The sequence below is a fragment of the Salmo trutta genome, chromosome 30 (assembly GCF_901001165.1).
Source record: "Salmo trutta chromosome 30, fSalTru1.1, whole genome shotgun sequence".
Classification (NCBI taxonomy): domain Eukaryota; kingdom Metazoa; phylum Chordata; class Actinopteri; order Salmoniformes; family Salmonidae; genus Salmo; species Salmo trutta.
This window is the reverse complement of record NC_042986.1, coordinates 25,148,673-25,154,672: the sequence shown is the minus strand read 5'-3', so window position 1 is coordinate 25,154,672 and position 6,000 is coordinate 25,148,673. Positions and strand designations below refer to the sequence as shown.

At 43.1% G+C, this 6,000-nt stretch overlaps 1 pseudogene; it reads left to right on the top strand.

The window, feature by feature from the left end:
• The first annotated feature begins 417 nt into the window (after positions 1–417).
• LOC115168358 (probable ATP-dependent RNA helicase DDX23) overlaps positions 418–6,000 on the top strand; it is an 8,697-nt pseudogene continuing 3,114 nt past the window's right edge.

Here is a 6,000-nt window from a genome sequence, read left to right as displayed (position 1 = left end):
TATTTCTGATCAATTTGATGTTATTTTAATGGACACTTTTTTTTTAAAACAAGGACATTTCTAAGTGACTCCAAACTTTTGAACGGTATTGTATCTAACTCCATCACTTCAGTAAATATGGTATTAGAACCGACTTTTTAAATATTTCCTGTAAATAGTATGCTTACCTACTTACTTTATTGTGTATTTATTAATCTTATTTCTCATGTTTTTTTCTAGTAATATTGTTATTGATTATTGCATTGTTGCAAGAAAGGCATTTCACTGTACTTGTACTTGTGCATGCGACATTGAAATTTGAAACTACTGTATGAGGTATGGATTAAACTCCACTGTGCAACGACCCTGGTTATTTTATACCTGTGCGCTAAACTCAGAAACTACAATTCCCAAAATCTGAATCCGCTGTTAATTTCCTGTGGTGTCGTGCAAGAAGGCGGCTTGGTACTGTTAAAGGGAAGATAGTTGGGAGGCATTTAGTTTTCAAGTGGCAAAGGTTCGTAATTAAAGTTTTATACATGTATTTTACTTCTGTGTGCTGTAAAAACCTAAAGGTGCAATATTTATAAATAATGTTTGGACTTGAATCCATGAAACGTAGTCTGTCAGGTAGTCATTGTAAACAAGCTTGCTTGCTAGGAAGCTAACGTTAGTTAATTAGCGAGTTAATCTTGCAATAATAATCATATCATTCTTGCTAATTACTTGACATTTAGGTAGTTCACTAGCCAACCATGTAAGCCAGGGGACTACAACTAATTCAAGAGAGCTTGCTAACCAGCTACCGTTAGTTATACTGAAGAAACATATAAACGCAATATTTAAAGTGTTGGTTTAATGAGCTGTAATAAAATGTAAACAAATGTTCCATCTGCACAATAAGCTTATTTCTCTCATTTTGTGCACAAATTAGTTTACATCCCTGTTTGTGAGCATTTCTCCTTTGTCAAGATAATCCATCCACTTTACAAGTTTGGCATATCATGAAGCTGATTAAACATGATCATTACACAGGTGCACCTTGTGCGGGGACAATAAAAGGCCACTCTAAAATGTGCCATTTTGTTAGACAAAATGCCACAGATGTCTTAAGTTTTGAGGGAGCATGCAATTGGCATGCAGAGTGCAGGAAAGTCCACCAGCTGTTGCCAGAATTGTTAATTTCTCTACCATAAGCCGCCTCCCACGTCATTTTAGAGAATTTGCCAGTACGTCCAACCGCCCTCACAACCGCAGACCATGTGAATAGCATTTTGTAGGCGAGTGGTTTTCTGATGTCGACGTTGTAAACAGAGCACCCCATGGTGGGGTTATGGTATGGGCAGGCATAAGTTACGAACAACAAACACAATTATATTTTATTGTTGGCAATTTAAATGGACAGGGATACCATGACGAGATCCTGAGGCCCATTGTTGTGCCATTCATCCGCCGCCATCACCTCATGTTTCAGCATGATAATGCATGGCCCATGTTGCAAGGCTCTGTACACAATTCCTGGAAGCTGAAAATGTCCCAGTTCTTTCATGACCTGCATACTCACCAGACATGTCACCCATTGAGCATATTTGGGATGCTCTGGATCGATGTGTACGACAGCATGTTCCAGTTCCCGCCAATATCCAGCAACTCTGCACAGCCATTGAAAAGATGTGGGACAACATTCCACAGGCCACAATTAACAGCCTGATCAACTCTATGTGAAGGAGATGTGTCGCGATGCATGAGGGGGGTCACACCAGATACTGACGGTTTTCTGATCCACACCCCTACCTTTTTCTTAAGGTATCTGTGATCAACCGATGTATTCCCAATCATGTGAAACCCATAGATTCATTAATTCATTTCAATTGATTGATTTCCTTATATAAACCAACTCAGTAAAAATGTTGAAATTGTTGCATGTTGCTTTTACATTTTTGTTCAGTATAGTTATGGAGAGCCCAATATTGGACAAAAGGAGCCTCGCTAAAATTACTTTAGTCTAAGGACCTTAGCCACATGTTCTGTTTGAAGGGTGAATTAGCTCTGGAAGCCAAAAAATGCCATCTAAACGTGAACCGATTCTCAATTGTGTTACGGTTCTAGAAACATGAAAGTAGATGGATTTATATCACAAAAACATTTTCACAAATGCAAAATACACACTTACTGTGTCCATTGTTTTAAAACCGTTGCAGCCGACTGTATTTTTCAGTCAACATGTTTGTGGCGTCTCTTCCGTTTACACACAGGTGTTCGGAGACGCATATAGCTAATTAACACAGGTAGTCCACATGGTCAGTTTTCCCTAAACAAGCGCTGCAATATGTAAATATGGCCGTGTGTGAACCCTAACCCTATAAAGCTGTGTATCAATTTAACCTTTTGTTTTTTTGGAAATAATTTGTAGCCGATATGAAAGATAAGGTCCCTTATGCTTCCAAACCCATATCACAAGCGATGCATGCTATTGTTCAGACCAAGCGTCACGGCTTTAACATAACTCCCTACAGAAGACTCCTTCGTCCAATGACTCGTATGTGTACCGTAATGGAACTGAGAGTCATGATCAAGGGCTAGTTGTGGAGTGTGATTTATTCCATCACTAAACACTTAACTAGAATTATCATTGTATTTGATGATTAGCTAGTTGATAGGAGGATGGTAACACCATTAGGTGTTGAACATGAAATCGATTAAAGGAAGACAATAAGAAGTTTATGGGGGTTGGTGACCTAATACACTGAGACAATGGCAACATGGACTTGAGGACCTACAACTCAGAACTCCTTCTGTTCTCACAGATGGCTGGTGAATCAACCGACAAGAACCATGCAGCAGAACCCTCAGGAGTCAAGGATAAGGAGCGGAAATGCAAAGGCTCCCCATCCAAGGACCGGAAACCACGCCAACGCTCTCGTGAACGCAACCGATCCAAATCGGCAGAAAGGTTTGAATGATGCATTGCTGGTAGTGGGTGCATGCGAACAAGTAGCCAGAATCATTTCGACCTTTTGGTTGAAGTGAGTAGATATTCACTACGATATGGCTTGGAAAAACTGTCAACTATTCTGTCTAGCGAACAAGATCTGGTATCTGACTCTATCTTCCCACTGTATGTGAAAGGTGTCCAGTGGGTTTCTAAAAATGTGTATCACAAGTTGGTAATATTTCTATGTATCTGACCTTTCCTTCCCCTCCAGAGATCGCCGTCTGAAGGACAAGGAGCGTGAGAAGGAGCGCGACTGGGACAAGGACAGAGAGAGGGGTCGCAAGGACAAGAACATTCACCGCAGAGACAAAGACCACAGTAAGAAATCCAGGTGTGTAGGCTTGAGTCAGACTGCTGTTTTAGTCACAGGGTGACTATTGGGTGCAGGCCTGAGCTGATTACAAGATCATTGTGTCCTATTGATATGGTTCCACCCAGAGACGTTCTGTAGGCATTATAAAGATCTGATATTCTCAGCAGAATGTGTGTGGAACATCTGGAACGCGCCCGCTTTGTGTCTTTAAAACATCCCTCACGTAATATGCAGAGCCATTATCAGAGCTTTTTTCTTTACCTTTTCAACTTGAGTGGTTGCTTCTCCTTACAGAAGCGTCTCCTCCAAGTCCAAGGACAGGATAAAGAGGGAGAAGGATTTGAAAAAAGAGGAAGATGATGAGAAAACGAAGAAAAGAAAGGTTAGACAAGGGAATAGTCTCTCCAAAGCCCAGCTAGCTACCACTTAGTTATGTGTCTTGAGTTGTGATGGTGACTCTCTCTTAGGTACAGCCACTCTCTCTAGAAGAGCTTCTAGCCAAGAAGAAAGCGGAGGAGGAGGCCGAGGCGAAGGTGAGACCATAAGAGTGCCCATTTAGTAGTCTCTGTGTTTGGTGTTGCAGTGAGGAGCAAGATGGGAGTGTAACAATCAAGAATCTTAAGGTATGTTTCTCCACACAAAATGTGTTTGTAGTTTAAAACCTCTTTCCCTTTATTTCTCTCCCCCTCTTTCTTTTTTTCTCTCAGCCCAAGTTCCTGTCCAAGGCAGAGCGTGAGGCGGAGGCTCTGAAAAGGAGGCAGCAGCAGACTGAGGAGAGGAAGAACACTATCGATGAGGACAGGAAAAAAGAGGAGGATGTTCCAGGACATCGGGAGGAAGATGATGGGTGAGTAGGAGGGGCTTGGGGTTAGTCAGGAGGAAGGTGAGTGGGAGTTGGTAAGTCAGGTTGCAACATTCGGAAAGTTGCTGACAGAAATGTCTTCTAAAGAGCTTAAATGATTTCCTATTCTACATGACAGAGAAGCATGTCTATTCTACATCATGTTCTATCTGAACGTTCAGTAATGTTGCACCCCACTGAACACAGCATAGGTCTCTGGTATCACTCTGTTAGACACTTATTGTGAGCCCAGAGGTTTGTCTGTCCGTTTCCCAGAGGACCCCCAGGAAAGGGACAGGCGAGAGCGGATGGAGTGAGAACAACGGGGACCAAGCGGACAACGGAAGACAGAAGATCAGAGAGGAGAAGAATAAGGGCAAGGAGCTCCAGGCCATCAAGGTTAGTCTGGAGATTGAGGTTCTACCTTGGGCCGGCTTCAGGAACACAGGCTAAGCCCATTTCTTGGTTGTATTAATTTGTGCACACTAGCAAAACATTTTGCAACAAAATATTAAAACAAAGTTTCTTATTGAACAACGTAATGTAGTCCCACCCTGTGTCTTTTTTCATGTGTTGGGTGCCTAGTGAATACGACTCTGGACTAAAAAGCATGCTAAGTGGGGATTCTCTGATTTAGTTAAATCATGAGCTTTGATATGATTGGTTGAACTAAGTGTATGAGCAGGTGTACTGTGCCTTCTCACATCTGTCTGTCTCTGTCCAACCAGGAGCGTTACCTGGGCGGGACTGAGAAGCGCCAGCGGACACGTCACCTGAACGACAGAAAGTTTGTCTTTACATTTTACATTTTAGTCATTTAGCAGACGCTCTTATCCAGAGCGACTTACAGTAGTGAATGCATACATTTCATAATTTTTTTTCTCCGTACTGGTCCCCCGTGGGAATTGAACCCACAACCCTGGTGTTGCAAACACCATGCTCTACCAACTGAGCCACACGGGACTGTGACCAGTCTTTGAGTGGGACGCCTCTGAAGACACTTCTACCGACTACAACCCCATGTGATTCTGCATATAAACGCTGGGACGATAAAGTCACAGTTCCACAAACATGGTGTTATAGATATCATTTTTTGGTTACGTCCATGGTGGGGTAACACCTGATTACAACCTTGAATCACTTTGCTCCTTAAATAGAATTTTTTTTTTCAACTGCTCTCTTCTCTCCCCAACTTCTCTGCCTCTGTCTCAGTTATAAGGAGAAGCACCAGGTCCAGCTGTATGGGCGCGGCTTCATAGCTGGTATTGACCTGAAGCAGCAGAGAGATCAGTCACATTTCTACGTGGACATGATGGAGACGAGACGCACACTGAAGGAGCAGGAGGAGTGAGTCACACACACAATAACACACCTGACAAACTACCATGCTCTCTAACACTTCAAATCTATGTCTTTAATTTACAGAAACAGCTAAAAACGGTTCATTGTCGCCCTCTAATCTCTGCCCTCCCCTCCTGCTTCTCAGGGTGCGGCTGAAGAAGGTGCGTAAGAAGGAGGCCAAGCAGCGGTGGGATGACAGACACTGGTCCCAGAAGAATCTGGAGGAGATGGCGGACAGGGACTGGCGTATCTTCAGGGAGGATTACAGTATCACCACAAAGGGTGGCAAGATCCCCCACCCCATCAGGAACTGGAAGGAGTACAACCTGCCCCCACACATCGTGGAGGTCATTGACAACTGTGGCTACAAGGTCAGCTGTGAAGACTTCAGATACAGACACACACGTGCCCAGTATCCAGCCCTGAACTAGTTAGTGCCGCTAGCCGGCTACCACCCGCTTACTCAACCCTGCTCCTTAGACTGCTGCCCTATGTACGTAGACAGGGAACACTGGTCACTTTAATAATATT